We start from the raw sequence: 20838 nt of genomic DNA, 5'->3' as shown, positions 1-20838 counted from the left end.
TAAAAGCATATAATGTAGGCGCCAAGTGAACCTCCTTAGGGAGCTCATTCCACAGCCGGGGTGCCACAGCAGAGAAGGCCCTCCTCTTGGTAGCCACCTGCCTCACTTCCTTTGGCAGGGGCTCCCAGAGAAGGACTCCTGAAGATGACCTTAGGGTCCGGGCAGGTACATACGGGAGGAGGCGTTCCCTTAGATAGCCTGGCCCCAAGCTGTTTAGGGCTTTAAATGTTAATGCCAGCACTTTGAATCAGGCCCGGACCTGGACTGGCAGCCAATGAAGCTGGAAAAGGACTGGCGTGATGTGGTCTCGTCGGCCAGCCCGTTAGTAAATTTTAAAAAAACAAAATCCACCCCACTCTACATTGTGGGGCAGGCTTGTAACTGGCTTTTGGTGTTGCTCCATATGCAACCTCATCCCTGTCCTGGACTGTTTATATGCATTTGTGCAGGGGCTCTAACTCTCATTGGGTGACCTACTAGGAGGAGGGCTTTCTCCGCTGTGGCACCCCGGTTGTGGAATGAGCTCCCCAGAGAGGTCCGCCTGGCGCCTACACTGTACTCCTTTCATCGCCAGCTGAAGACCTTTTTATTCACTCAGTATTTTAACACTTAATTTTAACTTAAATTTAAATTATACTGTTTTAACTTTGTATTTTAACCTTATATCAATTTTGCTGCGTGGTTTTATCCTGGTTGTGCTTTTTATATTGTATTTTGTATTTGTATTTTTAACTTGTTGGTTGTTTTATGATGGTTTTAATTTTTGTGAACCGCCCAGAGAGCTTCGGCTATTGGGCGGTATAAAAATGTAATAAATAAATAAATAAATAATAAATATGATAGCTCTGGGAAGCAAGTGGCTGCCATGACAGCAGCTTGAAAGACTTTATCCTTCCAATCCATTTTCATCCCATCTAGCACAGGCTAAGCCAAATGCAGCCTGATGATATGGCCTGTCAGATGTTTGAGAGCTCCCCTGTTCTTACAGGCCCAGGAGGGCAGACAAATTAGTAGGGAGGCTTATCAAATGATAGCTTGAGCTGCCTCACATGGCTGTGTTTGACTTAGGGATCTGTGCCTTGTGCAGACCTGTTCTAGCTCATTCGTTTGACTCAATCCTTCGTCTCTTTCCTATCATAGACCTGTCAAGGTCGGAGAGTGGAGGATGCATGCAATGATGTAAGTCAGCATTCCTCAAACTTGTGCGTTCCAGATGTGTTGGGCTACAACTTGCGTCATTCTCAGCCAGTATGGCCAATCCGGCAGGCATCAGGTTGGGGAAGCCTGGTATACTGTAGGTGTTCATTTATCACTCCACCTCTAACAGGAAGTGAGATGTAGGTTTTCATTTATCACCCTACTCTTTACAGGAAGTGGGAAATTTGCAAAAAGTCAATCTCCTCTGTGCATTAGTCAGGAGAGGGGGAGGCCTCTGTTTTCACTTGGATCAAATGAGAATAGTAAGGTAGGTTTCCTCAGTTTGGTGACTAATGCTTTAATTTGTTGAGACAGATAGTTAAGAGGCGGTGTGACTCAAGTGCTTGGTTATTAAAGTAATAATTTACCTTAAAGAGTAGGAAAATATTCTTTAAAAGGGACTTCATGAGTACTTTATTTAAAAAGTATTCTCTTTGAGAATACAGTGCCTCAGTTCTTCTGAAATCTAGAGCAATTCAAGTAAAAAGATTAGAAGAAAAGCGCAATTGATCCATGCAGGTCTTTAAAAGGCTCTGTTTACATGAGCAATGACATGTTAGGTGAGAGGACTTTCATGGGACTGTGGTTCTTCGATGATAAGAAAAATTGCAAGAGCCACTGTTCATTGGTTTCCAGGGCCGTGACTCTACGCCACCGCTTTACGCCCTGTTTCCCCCCCCCCAAATTTCTGCAGCATCGCTGCTGTGAAGCAGCACAGATGTGTTTAAATGGCAGGACTAAGCATGGGCTATCAGGACAGGAAAAATCGCAGTGCTGCAGTCAGATGGCAGGAATGGGCAGCAGACTGAAAACTGTGAAACATTTTGTGTTTTTGTTTTCTGGGAACTCTGCACAACTTTAAAAGCCTGTAGCAGCACATCTGCACTACTACAGTTCATTGAACTGATGTGTTAGACATCACAACTGCCCTCACTTTTGTTCCCCAGGTTGTAATATGGCCACGGTGGCCATTACTTGGCTTGTCCAACTCACTCCCTGGCCCTGCCCTGGTTCCTGTGCTGACCCTGTGCAGAAGAAACAATGTGGTGACATTTGGGGGAAATTGAAAAAGTCACAGTAAAACAGCAACACAAAAAAGTGTAGTTTCGGGGGGGGGGGGGGAAGCCTGGCATGGCTACAAATTGATGGCTGTGTCATATAAACAATGCAGTGCCACTGTGCAGCTACTATGGCATAAAATAGCCATGTAGACACCCCCCCTCAAGTCTGGTGGGAATATTTCAGGTCAAAATTGACACGAACAGACAGGCCAATCTAACCATCACATAGCTCCTGTTAAATTTCAAAGGGGCAGTCGTAGGAGACCTTCTCATGGGATTATGCCTTATTATATTAGCAGTAATGCATGAAAAGTATGCAAAATATCCCATGGTGTATACCACTTTAAATATTCTCCTTCAGGTGCTTTTATTTATTGGTGAAGAGGCAGAAACTAGTGCTATTGGATCGCTCGCAGGAGATGCAGCCACCGTCTGGAAAGGGAGGCAGACATTCCGAGGGCTCCCTGCTTGCTGCCTGGGTTTGACTCTGACTTACATTGCCTGATAATTCATAGGTTATTGCATTAGGCAGATGCTTATTTCATTGCCTGCAATTGTACAATGACCACTTAATAAATATGCATAGATTCTGCCCAGTATTTTCAAGCCAGGTATTGAGGGCTCCATCACACCTATTTTTCCCTTGGTTTGCCTCCGTGTTTTGTTATCTCTGTTTCATAAGGACGTCAAGGTAATGGTCCTTTTCATGTGGGTTTGTGGTATTGCACTGCACCGGGAAACCGCCCTTTCGCTTTTTTGCTCTTCCACTCTGCCCCTTCTCCTTCTGCCTCCAGTCCATTGGTTGTGGTACTCTGATGAGCTTGGGCATCTTCTCCCCCTCACTCTGGCTTTGTTGTATAGCGATTTACTGTTTTAATGTTTTATTGGCTGGGCTCCGTTTCTGTGGGCAATGAGGGTGGGGTTGGAGCAGTAAAAATCCATTCAACTGACAGAGCACAACTCCATTCATTTGACATGGCATGCTGGAGGAGAACCGCCCTGCCCTCCCCTTTCGTCAGCAAGACTCCCTTCAAAGCATACGTCCCCAACAAAGGAAAATGCGAGAGGACGGCAATACACGGAGGCTTAAGAGTGCATTTAATCTGCTTGGGGAAAATAATCCAGACTTTCCCGCACCAAAATAATATGCAAAATGGAGGAAAAGAGATGAGATGGGTGCAGGACAGGATGACATCATGTGAGTCCTGCGCTGCAAAACGAGACACCAAACATGGCGAAAGTACGTTAAACTGCTGGTGTGATGGAGCTCTGAGAGTGCATTAGATATGAAAATATTCCTGCATCAGGAATGTGTGTTGGAGGTTAAAAGGTTCAATTGTTTAAAAAGATAGGTGTTCAGGTGTAAAATAAAATTGATTAAGTATTCTTGTGGAGTTCCCCAAACATAAAGGAGAGTATAAACCACCCAGATACTCATTATGTGTTTTGTACCTTCGTAATCTGACCTTGCATCAGATTATTATTATTATTATTATTATTATTATTATTATTGTTATTTATTACATTTATATACTGCCCCATAGCTGAAGCTCTCTGGGCAGTCAAAGATTAAAACATTGAACAAGTATACAAAATATAAAAAGCATAAAAAACATAAAAACAGGCAATATCCATTTAAAACAACTATTCTGAGGTCAGTTAAAAAACTCAGCATTTTTAACTCATGCTGTTAAATGCCTGGGAGAAGAGAAAAGTCTTGACCTGGTGCAGAAAAGATAACAACGTTGGCACCAGGCGAGCCTTGTTTGGGAGATCGTTCGATAATGGGGGGGGGGCAACCACTGAAAAGGCCCTCTCCCTTGTTGCCATCCTCCGAGCTTCCCTTGGAGTAGGAACCTGGAGGAGGACCTTAGATGTTGAGGATAGTGTACGGGTTGGTTCATGTTGGGAGAGGCGTTCCATCAGGTATTGTGGTCCCAAGCCATGTAGGGCTTTATAAGTTAAAACCAGCACCTTCACTCGGGCTCGGAAATGTACAGGCAGCCAATGCAAATGGGCCAGAGTTGGTCTTATATGTTTGAACCTTCTGGTTCTGGTTATCAATCTGGCTGCTGCATTTTGCACAAGCTGCAGCTTCCGAACCATCTTCAAAGGCAGCCCCATGTAGACCACATTGCAGTAATCTAATATATTTGGTGGTGATGCCTACTAGGCGGCATCCAGGCATTCTGGCATTCTGAGAGTGCCTTGGACTGCAAGAAGATCAAACCAGTCCATACTCCAGGAAATAAAGCCAGACTGCTCACTTGAGGGAATGGTATTAAAGGCAAAACTGAAGTACTTTGGCCACATAATGAGAAGACAGGATACCCTGGAGAAGAGGCTGATGCTAGGGAAAGTGGAAGGCAAAAGGAAGAGGGGCCGACCAAGGGCAAGATGGATGGATGATATTCTGGAGGTGACAGCCTTGACCTCGGGGGAGCTGGGGGTGGCAATGGCCGAAGAGTTGGAAACGACTGAACGAATAAACAACAACAAAAAATCCAGGCAAAACCTCTTGGGGCACCCTTGCTTGGCTTAGAGCCAATTCCTTCAGGGGCATGAAGTGTTACCTTAAACTGTCAAATACATACACACAGTTCAGCTGGTGGAGGGTTGAAATGCAAAGAGTCCAGTGACAGTCGCATTGCTAAGGAGCTTGCAGTCCCTTTGACCTCTACAGCTGCACCAGCTCAGCCAGAGGAGCCGCTGCTTTTGATGAGCTAGAAGGCCCAGTCCCAAGTTCCCCACTGGCTGCCTACTCGCTTGCCTGTGCATCCGCACCCATAGCAGCAACCATGTTCATCTGTGTCAAACTTTCTGCCAGCAACTCCGCATTAATCCGTACTGGGTGAAGGATCCTATGCAGACCAATGACTGCATTGGTGTTGTCTAGGCTGAAAGGCAGGACTGGAGAGGGCGACACAGCTTTCCTTACTGGAAGTCAACTAGCACTAAGGGAGTTTCAGGCTAGTGCTAGCAGCAAGGATGTTGACACTGCTGCCATATTTGCTGGTGCTGGTACTGGTGTTGCCACAATAGGAGTGACTGGTTTTGGTGCTGGTATTGGAACAGTCGTTGGGAGTGTAAACATTGTTTATGCCAGAAATCCTTCTCTGGAGCAGCATTTGTTCTCCTATACTATTCTGGGATTTGCCCCGCATAAAGCCCTGGGGTCTCTTCTGTCTGATGGCTGCTTTCTTGATCCTGTTTGCGGTGCTAAGAGAGCTGTTTGTAACATTGGCATTAATGAACTACAATGTGGTCCGGTGAACTTTGGCTTGGGAAAATGTTTATCATGGAAATGTATGCTACTTCCAAAGCAGTGCAATTAAAGATGGTTGCATTATTCATGGTGGCCCACTCACAAAGCCATGTTGATGATAACACAAACAGCCTGGCTTTGGTAAGCTAATTAACACATGTAGGGTGATAACAGCCTGTTATCCCACTTCAGGCCACAGGTAATAGAATGGAATGTCTTGATAAATCGTCATTCAGGGGTTTCATACTGCTGTTCCCTTTTCATTTCTTTAAATTCTCAACTCTCTCTTAATTACAACTTCCCCAGCTCCATTGGATTTTTGTAGCATGGCCTATCTGGTAAGTGGGGATGGACTGAATTGGATCCCCCTCCAGATTCCAGGGAAATATTTGGTTCGGCAGGTCTTGAAATGTATTTTATACTCAGTGTTATGTATTTTATACTTATTGTTGTTCCCCGCCTCGATCCAAAAGGAGAGGTGGGTAAGAAATGAATTTATTATTATTATTATTATTATTATTATTATTATTATTATTATTATTAGAAATATTTTCATTTTTATAAATCCCCACTCTTGCACAGCTGCTTGGCACTGCAAATCTGCCTGTATCCACTTTGTAAACCCTCAGGCATGTTCCTCTCTTGTCAATATCCTTGTCACTTTCACCTCTCCACATTGCTTCCTTTAGACTAGGGAGTCATCTTCTGTTCTTGTCAATTCCACCCCCCCCCTTTACTCAGAATGTGATTTGACAGCTGTCAGTGTCAAGCATGCACAAATTACCCCCTCATAGCTTAGGGAAAGGGAAGCAGATTGCTCCCTTAGAAACCTGATCCTCAGGGTTTGAAATGTTGACACTTCCATTGCACACTTGCCAGAGTCACAAGCAACTGTGTTTAACATAGATCTAGACCCCACATCCTTTTTGCGTCTCCCATTTGCAATAACATGGGAGCCCAAAAAGGGGGTGCACCCTAGACCTGTCTTGTGATGCTGCACTTTGCACGAGAGCAGCAATTAAAAAGAAGACGCTGACGATATTTGTGCACATTTCAAGACCCACCAAAATTGCCCAAATAGTGCAAATGGCAGAACTAAGGAAAAATGTGCAAATTGCCACCATAACCCCCACCCTGAAAATCCATGTATTGGCTTGGCTCGCTGCAGAGCAATTCAGTGCCAGCAGAGGGAAGTGGAACAAAATCCATAGGGTTGAACGGGAAAAATAATAATTGACAGCTCCATCTGATGAGCGTTTTATTGCACGCTGTTCCTGGGCACTCATGGAGTTTGTTCAGGTCCCTCACATGATGCCATCTGCCTTCCGCCCCTTCTGGCCTTCCTTGTGTGACAAAAAACAAAAAACAAAAAACCCCTCAGTAAGTCCGATGTATTTTTAAATACGGAGTTGCTGCTCTCTCCTGCTGTGTGCAGGAGAAGCAGCACCATTAGAACAGCGAACTCAATATGCCTCGTGCTCGTTCTGAAAGAGGAAGTAACTGAGGAATGAAAACACCAGTGGAGAAGCAAAGGTAGGGAGTGTGTTAACCCATAGTGTGATGGAGCTTTGGGTTTCACCCTCCAAACAACATCCTCTGACATCCCTAGTTTTTAGAGACTGTAAATGCCAGGCAGACACATTTGCCATTGATAACGTCATCTTATATTGTCAGTCACTGATAGCGTCTTCCAACCAATAGATGAGGGCTACATTCAACTTTCCATTTCATTAATGGCATAGCTGCAGCTGAGTTCAAGCAATGAGTCTATAGTTAATATAAAGATGCATCGATGCTTCAACTCCACAAGTAGACACGTTTTCTTTTTCTGGCCCTGGGATGAGCAAGTAGAAATAGCTACTCTTCTTGCCCACATCTTTCCCCTCCTTAATCTGACAATCCTCTTTATCTTCTTGGCCTCACCTTCAGTGTCCTTTGCTTTGTGAAATGTTTGACTCGATTAAAAACAAACTTCTTGGAACCGTTGGGCATGTTGACGTGAATTGCTATCTGTGTAAGGTTTCCTGCGAATCTTTGCCTTTTGGCAACAGTGTTTATAGCTCAGAACTCTTCATATACATTTTTTCCAAGGAGCCTGAGAGGTTAAGAGTAGCTGCCCATGTATGCTTAACATACCAAAGCCTCTTTTATCTTGGTAGGTATGATGATACTTATTTTTCATGTTTCTGATTCATGTTTCTGCAAGCACTAAGCAAATGCACAAGAAATAAAATAAATTTAAATGGCAAAAACAACAACTGGCAACATTATTAAGAGAGTAAAGCTATGGCCCCTAGACAGAATCTGGGGAAGGAGGCATAGGATATTTTGGATTCCTGGATCTGAGGTTGGACCCAGGAATCCAAGCTCCTTGCTGACTGCCTTCCCGAGCTTGCAAAAGTGAACTTGGAGAGGAGGGAAAGGATTGTGCCGGTGGCTGGGAAGGGGACTGGTAAAGTTGGCTTATGATGTATCCTTGCCCCACGCAGCCTCCTTCCCTTGCTCTCCAGTGTGCCCCATATGTAGACAGGTGGAAAAAGCTTATCTAGCCATACAGAGCAGGAGGAGCACAGAGGTGAAGATCCTCTCCGCTGCTCCTCCCACTGCATTGGATGGCTGTAAGCCTCCGAGTTTGCTGATCTCCGAGATAGCCTAGCTACATTTATCCATGCTCTGATAACCTCTTTTCTGGATTATCGCAATGTGTTCTACATGGGGCTGCCTTCAAAAATGGTCTTCTGCTTCAGCTGGTCCAAAACAGGGCAGCAAGAATGTTAACAGGGATTGGCCAATGTGATTGTATTATGCCAGTACTTTTCCATCTGCATTGGCTATCAGTCCATGTCCGGGCCTGATTCAAAGTGCTGATATTAACATTCAAAGCACTAAACAGCTTGGGGTCTGGTTATCTGAAGGATCATGTCCTCCCTGGACCCTAAGCTCATCCTAAGACATCCTTCTCTGTGAGCCGCTACCAAAGGAAATGAGGTGGGTGGCTACTAAGAAAAGGGCCTTTTCTGCTGTGGCACCCCAGTTGTGGAATGAGCTTCCCAGAGAGAGTCACCTGGTGCCTATGTTGTGCTGTTTCCAGCACCAGGTGAACACCTTTTCATTTTCTCAAGCATTTTAATCTTTTAGCTCTGTTATTTTAAATCTATTATTGTGTTTTAAATCTCTGCATTGATGCTACACCTTATTCTGGGTTGTACTTTAACAGTGTAGTTTTAAATGCTTATATTTTATATTGTATGTTATGATGCATTTTGTGGTTTTAATTGTTGTGAACCACCCAGAGAGCTGCGGCTATTGGGCGGCAAACAAATGTAATAAATAAATAAACAAACTCCTGATAGGATTGCACCTTAACTATTTCAAAAGCATTAGAAAACAGGCCTTAATCTTGCAGATCCTGCCATATTAGCTATTAAAGTAGGGTGACCATATGAAAAGGAGGACAGGGCTCCTGTATCTTTAAAAGTTGTATTGAAAAGGGAATTTCAGCAGGTGTCATTTGTATATATGGAGAACCTGGTGAAATTTCCTCTTCATCACAATAGTTAAAGCTGCAGGTGTCCTGCCCTCTTTTAAAATGGTCACTCTAGTATAGCTCCTGCATCTTTACCTGTTTTGATGAAGAGGGGATTTCACCAGGTTTTCCATATATACAAATGACATCTGCTGAAATCTCCTTTTCTATGCAACTGTTAAAGATACAGGAGCCCTGTCCTCCTTTTCATATGGTCACCCTACTTTAATTTACACTTAAATCTAAAGAACGAAGTTAATTATATTGAGAGTTGTTTGCTGATCTTGTTGCTGCTATTGGAAAAAAAATCACCAACCTGCTGAAACATAGATAAAAACTCAGGTCTGTGAATGTAACCTGGAAAATGACTCTTGGATTCTAATTTATTTCTATTACATTTTCCAAATCTGATACCTAAAAAAATGAGTATCAAGATATTGTCAGAACAACCATACCTGTCACTTGGCCAAGTCTTTTGGACCATTAAGCTGTTTCAAGATGAGAATGGCAAAGTTTATTTATTTATTTATTTATTACATTTCTATACCGCCCAATAGCTGGAGCTCTCTGGGAGGTTCAAAAAAATTAAAAACATTCAAAGTTTTGAATGTACTTATTGTACTTATTTTGTACTTAATGTACTTATTTTGAATGTACTTTACTTATTGTAAAGCCAGCTGCATCTGTTACTGTAGTGTTTATAATGCTTCGTTCTTTGATAAAAACGTCAGGCCTTGGTGTTTATGGTTTATGTGGATCCTAGTATACAGATATTGCATACAACTGTAACCATTTAGGCAACAGCTTGGATTCTGAGTTGATCTTCCATTTGTTTACAGGAGGACCTCTAGATCTATTCTACTGCTTTATAGCAGTATTGAAGTGCACTGAGAACTGTTGGGGCACATTACACATTCCATATACCGCTTTCATGGTGTTATTTCCTGGTTTTTATTCCTCATTATCCAAAAACGCTGCAATAAATGTCATTGTGTGTTCTACGGGGTACAATTACACAAGAGGGATATGGCATTAGCATGGTGAGATAGTAGGCCAGCTCTACACCTTGTGTCAAATCAGTATGAATGTGGATTAAAAAGCAAGATATAACACTATGAAAGCAGTATATGGAATGTGGATCATGCCGCAACAATTATCAGTACATTTCAATACCACTATAAAGCAGTAGTGTAGATGTAGCTGTAATGACTTGACACAAGGTGCCCTGCCTGTTTGGCGCAGAGGGAATTAATTGCTATTAAAATTTGAGCTTTGAACCTTTTTGAACTTCAAAATTTTCTGTATGTCTACACTGCTCACACTTCTGTTTAAAACAAAACTAAGCAAAATTGGAGCTTCACCCTACGTACCTGTTTCCCTCGAGTTATCCCCTACAGCGCTGTTGTTGCTGCTACTGGGCAGCTAGATCCTTTGCATACCAGGAAATGGGTTTAAGGTGGGAAATGTAAAAAAATCATAAAAAATCAATGGATGACCCAATCCAATTCAAACTTGGTATACTTAAAGCTCTCTTTAATATTTATTACTGTGCCAATTTTGATGTCTTGATCTTTAAAGCTTACGCAGATGTAAGCATTTGTTTAATTTTTCTACAAATCCTGCTCCTGTACCCCAGTGGCCACTCGGAAAACAACAAATGATACGCTTGAAAACTAGTAGCAAAATATTGTACTTCTTTTGGTTAAGAAGCGGATGCATGGGAGTACTTCACAATAAAAGCAGATTATAAGCTGGAAAACTTTGGAGTCCTTTGCACACATTTCGCAGTGATTGCACAGTATAATGCTGGTGTGATAAAGCTCTTGGTCTGGTAGATCTTGAATATCTGTACACTCAAGCTGTACACTAACGTATTACTGGAGATCGTAGCTAGCAGGAGACTCTCTGTTTTTTATCTTCAGTCTCAGAGATAGGAGTGGAGATACCCTCTGCAGGGATTCTTCCAGGGGGTAGAGCTTGGAACCTAAATCCTGCCCCATGGAGAAACCGTAACAGGCAGCATGGGCCAGGGGTATCCATGGGCCAGAGGATCTGCACCCCTGTCCTTATGGGTAGGAAGTGATTGGATCACACAGCAAGATACCATTTTACTCAGAAGTGAGCCCTATTGATTTCAGTGTGATTTACTCACAAGTGAGTGTGCCTAAAATGTCTTAATTTAAATCACGGGGTCTTTTTCCCCTTAGAAGACCATCCAGCCCCACAAAGTTGCTCTTTGTTGATATTGTGGCATAAAAAGAGCTCCCCTGTGCCGTCATTTAAGCTTGGAAGTAAACCGATTCCCTGCAGGGACACACAGGGCAGGGTGGGTGGCTAAAAGTCAGCTTGTATTAGTTGCAAAGGACATCTTTTATTCATGGAAATGAGAAATAAGAGGAAACTGCAAAAAGGCATGCTGCTGGATTATGATACAAAAATAATATGCAAGGCGCTGACAAATTGGCTCCTTGACAGAATGTCACTTACGGTTTGAACACTGCATATTTTGAAATCTAATTCAGAGCCGCTTATCAACTTTTCTCTCTTGCAGGTTCCTTTATTAACTTTTACGTCAACAATGGATCTGTATGCGTCTAGGAGACATGGCTACCCGGAGCATTGCCATGCATAAAGCTTTGATTACTCTTCCTTGTATAGTGTTCAGTCTTAAAGATCTGGAAAAAGCACTCCACAGCAACGCTTTAATGGAAATGGGGCCCAGCTAGTGTTTTCCAGCTAGCCAGTGTTTTACTGGTCCATCCAATAAAACCATTGTCATGCTTTTATTTTATTTATTTATTTATTTATTTATTTATTTATTTATTTACTGCATTTCTATACCACCCAATAGCTGAAGCTCTCTGTGTGGTTCACCAAAATTAAATTTTAAGAAGTGCAATAATTTAACCATGCCATATACAAACCATGTGCCGTCCCCCCGCTAGACACATACGCACATACCTTTCCATAAGATAATATAATTGCCATGCCCCCACTGGAGGAATCCTTCTCAGAGGAAGAGCTGGAGCTCCCAGAAACTGAGGGTACTCCAGATCAATCACTGTCACCAGCCCATAGAGGTATCTGTATGACGACACCTTGGAAGGGCACAGCTCAAAAGCCCATAGAATCGCTGCTGTGAGGCTAAACCACTAAAGCTAGATGGGGGCAGGAGGGAGCATGGGCTATCTGGCTGGGAAAGCCCGCCCCCTGCCCCCTGCCCCGTTACCATGCTTTCCTATCCCAATAACAAGAAAAGACGATCTCTTACCAATTGGAGCTTTTTTGCAACACCCACAGATAACCTGGATCAAAGGTAAAGTTGCAGTAAATTGGCACTTTCAAAATGCGCAGTTTTGGTGTGTGTGTGTGTGTAAATCCCAATGTGGCTGCTCTGTCATTTAAACGATGCAACAGTACTCTGCAGCTACTACAGGTTAATAGAGCGTTCAGATGCCCTCCAGGAGAAGCCTGGATCCTTGGGGGAGATGGCTCTAGGTCTGCTCCCATCGTGGGGGGGGGGGGGGGGGAGGAAGGGACTACGAGGCAGGAGCTGAGAAATCCCCTGGTCCCCAGGAGCATCATTGCCTCATGCGACAGGCCAGTGAGAAAGAATGCTAGCTTGCGAAGAAGGACTTCTGTCTGGCTTTGCTCCAGTCTAAGCTGGCAACCTTAGACGCAGCCTACTGGCACTGTTAGCCTGGCAAATGGCTAAATGGAAATGATGCAACAGTGGAGCTTTGTGATCTCATCACCATGACAAGTCGATCAGAACTTTCGTCATGGATCCCATTGTCCTTCCCCTTGAAGCCCTTTCAACACTATGTGACATGAGCATTTCTGCTCTCTTCCCCCACTCCTTTGCTTTCTACATCCTGCTGAAGTCAACACTGGGGGAATATTTTGTGAGTTGACATGGTAAGGACCCCACAGCTACCCCAGATTTCAAGCTTAGTCCCTGATGGTTGGAAAGAAATGCCAAATGAGAAGTTTGGATAATGGGAAATGGAATTTCATTTCTAGCGGACCAGGGAAAGACAAATGTGAGAGGAAACCCCACCCCCACCCCAGCCTGAGGAAAAAGAGATTTCCTTAACACAAAACTCTACCTTATATAACATCCCCCTTTGTGATGTCAACCTGTGGAGTAGTTGCACCACTACCATGCTTGCTTTGTTTTTCTCAAACCTTCAAGCTTGAATATTTGGGAACAGAGCTAGCTGTTTTAATTTATTCTTTTGTGAGCTGTTGAGTGCTGTATAGTGGAAAAGTAGGATGAAATTCTTATAAAAGTAATAATAGAATACACACAGTCATTCATATGTATACATAAAGAGGACAAGAAGATTTGTTTGTAATGGTTATTGGTGTTGGATCACATGTTTCTCACCTTTTCTACATACAGAGAGAAATTGCATGGTGTAACCCTCCTGAAACTCTACCCCTTTGACTTGGACGTCATATGTTCATTCCTGTTCCTGGTGTATGTATGTATATATATATATATATATATATATAAAAACCTCCATTAAATGAAAACATACTGGCCCCATTCAGATGACACCGTTAACCCTTTTGTGGTTAGTATGGTTAGGGCAGTGTGGTTAACAGTGTCATCTGACACACGTCTTCCCTAACCATGTGCTGCCGCTAACCGCAATGTGGCTAGCCTCACTAACTGTGTTGTGAAACATGGTTAGTGGCACTAACCATGGCTAAAATGTCATCTGACACGTGTGTGTGGATAAGCGGCCAAAGATATAGAGCCTCCAGTAGAGAGCGGCCTAACTAGGTGGGGTTGCACTAGCCGGTGGGCTCTATCACTACTCTGGACTGCCACTTGACTGATATGCTCACTGCGGCTGCCATTCAGTTTTTTGGAGTGGTATTTGGTCTTCATAGCTGTATAACTTCTTAAATCTCCACTGGCAATTTCCCAATATGAAGCAGCCATTTCTCCTACCTTGTTGAAGGGCCATTACACCCCTCGAGTTCAGATTACTGTGGTGACATTGCTTGATGATGCGGCTCGCATGTGCGTTTTGGAAGGCTTCTGCCTCCCCTGTGATGACTACCCTCTCAAAATGGCCGACGTAATCATTCACTAAATGGGCTGATGCATGTAAGTAATTGCTGCTTACATTGCTGCCTGCACTAAATGGTGGGCACAACTGCCAGGGCTCCTAGTGCTAGGGCTGCTGGGATATGGGCCAGATCATTTGGAGGAGTCAGGTGCTCAATTAACCAGTTTGTGATTAGTGTGTGGTTAAGGACTACTTAGCCACAAAAGGGTTAAATGTAGGGCTGTGCACCGCCTCGGGCCAAGCTGAGGATTGGGGCCTGCCTCGCCTTGGTTCTGAAGCGGTTCTAGCTCAGCCCGAGGCGCCCTGAAGTCGATCGGCTCCAAAGCTTCAGGGGGCCTCAGACTGCTTTGGAGCGGCACAGCCCTAGGCCTTACCTACTGCCATTGCCGACGCCTCCACTGCATGTAAGAAGAACCAGGCTGCGTGCGATTTTAAGATATTGCTGGGGCTCTGAGTGATTAATACCTCTATGGCCACTGTACCTCTATGGCATGCAATTCCCTCTTGTGTGTTTGTGCTATTCCCCTGTACTACAAAGCCACTTAGAGGTCATGTAGTAGAAAAGCAGGAAAGGAAACATTCTTCTTTGTGTAGTGCTTGGATCTCAATTCTGGGACTAAACCGAAAGTAGAGGCAGCGGATTAACAGCTACATGTGGAAATCCTCATTGAGTATGGCAGAAAAGTGTACTCATGCTGCCTCTAATGCATTTCTAGGGCCCTCTCTGTTCCTGCTTGGCTTCAGAGGTGGTTGGAGCTTCCCCCGCCCCATCCATTATTTCCCTAGTCTCTCCTGCCCTCTGTACTGGCTGGAGTGGTAGAAATACCCTGGTTGCCAGCTGAAACAAACTTCAAGGGCAGGAAAGAGAATTTCTTTTGCCTCTTCTCTTCTTGGAAGCCTGGTCTGCCCTATAGCAGTGCACTTGGCCAGGCTGAAAAATCTGGGAAACATAGTTAAGCAGGTAAGCAGGATGGGCGTGAAAGGATTTGTGGACAAGCTGGGTGGGAGGGAGCAAGAGGGGAATTTTCTCTAGTTTGATCTTGAAAAGCATTGGTGAGCCATAATGCTTGCTGCTTGCCTGAGGCGAGTGTTATGAGCTCCTGAGACTCACTCATCAATATTCACACCATTTGAACCTCTTCAAAGACCCACCTTAGTGGTTGGCATAGTAGGAGTGGTAACAAAGGCTTTTTAACATTTAAATTGGAAATTGCTCTCTGGAGTTGTCCGACCACATTTTCCCAGATATTATCTAGAGGTCATAGATAGAACTGCACAGGAGAAGGAAGACAGATTCATTTCCTAACTCCCAAAACAGGCATTTGAGCACTATAAAATGGCAGCAGGCCTGCCAAGTATACTCAAGTCCATTACACACACTTTTACAGCCTTACAGCACAGCCTTAGGCATATTAACTCAGCAGTAAGTCTGCGTTCAGGGGGGCTTACACTCAGGTGAATGTGGATAGGATTGCGTTGTTGTTGTTGTTGTTGTTGTTATTATTATTTCATTTCTATTTTGCGCAATAGCTGACGCTCTCTGGGTGGTTCTCAATTACAAGCCACCAATACAAGATAATAAAGCACAGTATAAAATGTTTAACATACAAAATTTAAAACAATTTAAACAGGTAAAAACAATTTCAATCAGAGACTGGACCTGGTAAAGGCAGCTGACATAAATGCCCCATCATATGTTATTAAAAGCCTGGGATTAGAGGCGGACAAAAGATTACAGTATTGGTGCCAGCTAGGCCTCAGTGGAGAGATCATTCTATAACCAAGGGACCACCTCTGAGAAGGCCCTTCTCCAGTCCTCCCTCGGAGGAGGCACCTGAAGGAAAGTCTCAGATGTTGATTGTAGTGTCCAGGTAGGTTTATATTGGGAGAAGTGCTTCTTCAGATAGTGTAGTCCTGAGCTGTGTAAGGCCTCAGCTAGACCTATGGGTCTAACGCGACAGAGGGGTGAGGATACTGCGATATTGTTATCGCGAGATCTCCCCCTTTGTTTACACGTGGCGCGTGACGACCTCGGAGAGACAGGATGTTGCGCCTGCCATTTAATTTTTTGAAAAACACACAGTTTATAATAATTTTCCCGCTCCCCCCACCCCACCCCTGAGGAGCTCTGTGCCCTGTGCATAGATCCCAGCTGCTTGTGAGTAACCACAAGGAGCCAGGACAAACCATGACAATGGGCCACACTTTCCGAGGTCTCGGGATGATCCTGAGACCACGGAAAAAACACGACTAAAGGGTAGGGTGATATCCCGGGGAAAGGAAAGGATCATCCCTCCCTGCTCCCAGGATCCCCTGTGCGTCACGTGGGTGCACAGGGATAATCCCTGGGATATCACCCCACCTAGCTATGGCCTAAGGCTTCATAGGTTAAAAGCAACCCCTTCAATTGGGCTCAGACACATCCAGTCATCCAAAGCAAGCAGGCCAGAATTGGCGTTATATATTCAGATCTTCAGGTCCCAGTTATTAACCTGGCTGCCAGATTTTGCACCAGCTGCAGTTTCTGACCATTCTTCAAGCCTTCAGGAGTTATTTTTTTCTTTCTATGACCATTTTGTACAGACGACATAACTTCATTCCCATATAGAATTAACAGTTAAAAGCAGTATGTGCTTCCCCTTGCAAACAGATCTTTTGGGTCAAAATTATTTTGCCATTTATATTCTGTGAGGCAAACTTAGGGTGTTCTTTTGTTCGTTTGTTTTTGCGTTTTATCAAGAGGGCACTGAGGTTAAGATGCCATGACTTAGAGCTTTATCACACCAGCGTTATACTGTGCAATCACTGCAAATTGCATGCAAAGGACTCAGAAGTTTTCCACCTTATAATCTGCTTTGATTGTGAAGTACTCCCATGCATCCTGCCTTAATTGTGCTCTAAAGCCAAAAGATTTGCTGTATTTAGCCCCTACTTTTTACGAGTGTATCTTCCGAGCCGCCGCTGGAGTGCAGGAGCAGGATTTTAAAGAAATGCTTACATCTGTGTAAGCTTTAAAGATTTGTTGTTTATTCGTTCAGTCGCTTCCGACTCTTCGTGACTTCATGGACCAGCCCATGCCAGAGCTTTCTGTTGGCCGTTGCCACCCCTAGCTCCCCCAAGGTCAAGTCTGTCACCTCCAGAATATCATCCATCCATCTTGCCCTTGGTCGGCCCCTCTTCCTTTTGCCTTCCACTTTTCTTAGCATCAGCATCTTCTCCAGGGTATCCTGTCTTCTCATTATGTGGCCAAAGTACTTCAGTTTTGCCTTTAATACCATTCCCTCAAGTGAGCAGTCTGGCTTTATTTCCTGGAATATGGACTGGTTTGATCTTCTTGCAGTCCACGGCACTCTCAGAATTTCCCTCCAACACCACAGTTCAAAAGCATCTATCTTCACTCAGCTTTCCTTATGGTCCAGCTCTCGCAGCCATAGGTTACTACGGGGAATACCATTGCTTTAACTATGCAGACCTTTGTTGTCAGTGTGGTGTCTCTGCTCTTAACTATTTTATCAAGATTTGTCATTGCTCTCCTCCCAAGAAGTAAACGTCTTCTGATTTCTTGGCTGCAGTCAGCGTCTGTAGTAATCTTTGCACCCAGAAATACAAAGTCTGTCACTGCCTCCACGTTTTCTCCCTCTATTTGCCAGTTATCAATCAAGCTGGTTGCCATAATCTTGGTTTTTTTGAGGTTTAACTGCAACCCAGCTTTTGCACTTTCTTCTTTCACCTTTGTCATAAGGCTCCTCAGCTCCTCCTTGCTTTCAGCCATCAAAGTGGTGTCATCTGCATATCTGAGATTGTTAATGTTTCTTCCTGCGATTTTAACAAAATTGGCACAGTAATAGACATTAGGGAGAGCTTTAAGCATACCAAATTTGAATTGAATTGGGTCATTGTTGATTTTTTATGATCTTTTACATTTCCCCCCTTAAACTCACTTCCTGGTATGCAAAGGATCGCTGTCGCCTGGTAGCAAAAACAACAACAACGGTGAAAGTTTAGCGCTATGGGGATAATCTGAGGGAAGCAGGTACGGGGATGAAGCTTTTAGACAAGGCCTCTCTGTGAGCCAATGGCTGTATTGTGTTTACCAAGCTGCATTCCTGGGTTTAACATCATGAGTGGGAACAGCTTTTGGCTGCTACATGCCGAACGAAATGAAAGAGTAAAGCTTACTCGGTTAAGCTATAAAAGAGGGATGCACGTTTGCTGCCGTAGAATGACTGCACTTTGTGGCGTTAAGTGCCTGGATTTAAAATCAGATGATGGAAAGAATGAAAATCAGTTTGAGCACAACATGTTTTTGTTTTCATGTCACTGCACCTTACAGTTTGAAATTTTGGAAGTGCCGCGTCCTCATCTGTTATGTCGGTGGCCTTTTCAGCAGAACAGGAAATGCCACTTAGTGACATGAATGAAGATTACGGGAAGGCACTAAAGCACTTTAATGAAGGTGAGCACCTCATTCCTGCCATTGGTTTTAACCTCGGTCCATAATGCCTGTGTGCAGCTCAGTTCAATGTGGCGTTATAAGCTGTGGGAGTTAAGGATTTCATGCAATTAATTGGCAATCTAGTGTGGCACTCTGCCTTAATCAATCTGAAAATATTTCTCATTGCATATAAAGTGCTAAAATCCTTGAGCAAGAGGTATTATTGAGGCATAGGGACACCACCCGCGATGTTTCAGGATACATGGCCATTCCTCAGGAGTGCTCGTATATCGAGCTCTTGTGAAGCAGCAACCACAACGAATGATACTGGAACCACAGGAAGCTGCTTTTATACCAGTTCAGAGCATTCGGCTCAGTATTGTCTGACTGGCTCCAGGGTCTCAGGCAGATGTCTTCCACACATCTATTACCAGATCCTTTGGAAATCCCAGGGATTTTACCTACAACTTTCTGTGGTCTTAAAGCAACCAACATTGCAATGTTGCAATTCAACATTGAATTTATCATTGGATCCTTGCTGCCAATCTTTTTGGCCACGGAAATCCCTTTGCCTGTTCTCAGCCAAAACCAGCCCCACTTCCTGCCTCCGGCTTCACCCTTTGAACATGAGGCAAGTTATTCTGATTTAGGTGAAATACAGTGGCAATTGGAAAGTGGATTTTGAATCAACTTCAGCTGCTGCTGCTGCTTAGAACATGACAGGCATTACCAAACTGTGGATTTTGGATCACTCCCTCTCATGGACTAGAATAGCTATCTTTGATTTTGTTTGTTTTACTTACTGACATTTCTGAAGACTTTCTGTGTGCACATCAGTCCCAAGCTAGTTCAGGAGGGTTCTGGGTTTTCGTAGTCTTGGATGGATTTGTAGAGCTTTTCTGCTTGAGTCCGTTAGTCTACTGTATCTGCTTTTGGCTTGGTGGCAGAACTGAGATCTGAGTGCTACAACTAGAGCATTTCCTTTCCTGCTTTTCTGCTACATTACCTCTAGATGGTGTTGTGCTATAGTGGAATAGCACAAATACATAGGGAGGAAAATATCTTTTCGTTTGCCATCAGAAATAATAATCCATTTTTCTTGCTCTAAAAAAATATCATGGGAAAGTGCTCTTAAGAAATGGAAGTGAAAAAACCTGTAAACAACTGTTAGTAGGGAATGCTGAGCACACAATAAATGCCTTGTGTAGAAAAGCTCACACTTTCCCTGAGGGACAAGATACATAGCTGAGGGCTGTGAATCCATTCTGGGTTCCAGCCAGAATTCTAAAGGAGCTATCCAAGGTTCTGGATCCTATCCTCAGAATAGCTTCTGCACCTTGGATAACTCCTTTGGATTTCTGACTGAAACCCAGAATGGATTCACAGCCCCACCAAAATCAGAGCCACCAGCCACCACTGCATTATGTACCATACACAAACTGGCCCACCACAAAGTCAACTAGACAGATGAAATTCTCTTTGCCTTTTATATTATTATAACAAATTATTATGGAATTGCATGTGTCAGGTAGGTTAGTTGTGTTCTATTGGCATTGCATAATATGCTACTGTAGGATACAGTCAGTGGTGCAGCTAGGCAATTTTAGACCCTGTACTTAATGGACTTATGGGACAGGGTTTTTAGACAGCCATGACACGTACAACTAACATTTCTATGCCCTTGCCCTCTCCCCCAGCCTTTCATGTTTTACAAGTGCTTCTAAATTCCTGATAATTTAGAGGTGTGTGTGTGGGGGGAAGGAACCTGTTTACCAACCCTGGTTTGAAAGCTAAACTAAATTAAACTGTCAGCATGTGCAGATATTTTTTTACATTTTAAACTCACTTAAATCACAGTCCCGTCATAAAATGGAGTTTGCTTCTGCTGCCCTAACATTTTTACTTGGGAATAAATTGTTGTAGAAAAGGATAGTATATATTTAAAGTAAAAACAATCAAATGAGCATCTATAGCCATGTACATGTCCAGCCAGCCAGACCCCAGCTATAACACATTTTTTAAAATAAGAAAGTGTGTTGCATTGAGCAGTGTCATGCTGGTCTAAATGCTGATGCTGGACCTGTTCACAGCTTAACTTCCAGGAAACAAAGAGACAATTTAAGAGGACAAGTACATCAGTAAATATTAAAGATTGTTCCAATACAAGGTTTATTGGTATAATAACCTCCTCCCATAAAAAGGCAACTATTGTTAAAACATATGGTCTAAAGAAACATTAGCTGTGCTACCCCCACACCATGTTCACTATC

The 20838-nt window shown here is 43.5% G+C and overlaps 1 pseudogene; it reads left to right on the top strand.

The window, feature by feature from the left end:
- Positions 1–5056: 5056 nt before the first annotated feature.
- Positions 5057–20838, top strand: part of LOC134402319 (ATP synthase F(0) complex subunit C3, mitochondrial-like) — a 76236-nt pseudogene continuing 60454 nt past the window's right edge.

The sequence above is a fragment of the Elgaria multicarinata genome, chromosome 8, assembly GCF_023053635.1.
Source record: "Elgaria multicarinata webbii isolate HBS135686 ecotype San Diego chromosome 8, rElgMul1.1.pri, whole genome shotgun sequence".
In the NCBI taxonomy this organism is placed as follows: Eukaryota; Metazoa; Chordata; class Lepidosauria; order Squamata; family Anguidae; genus Elgaria; species Elgaria multicarinata.
This window is presented reverse-complemented; position numbering and strand designations above follow the sequence as displayed.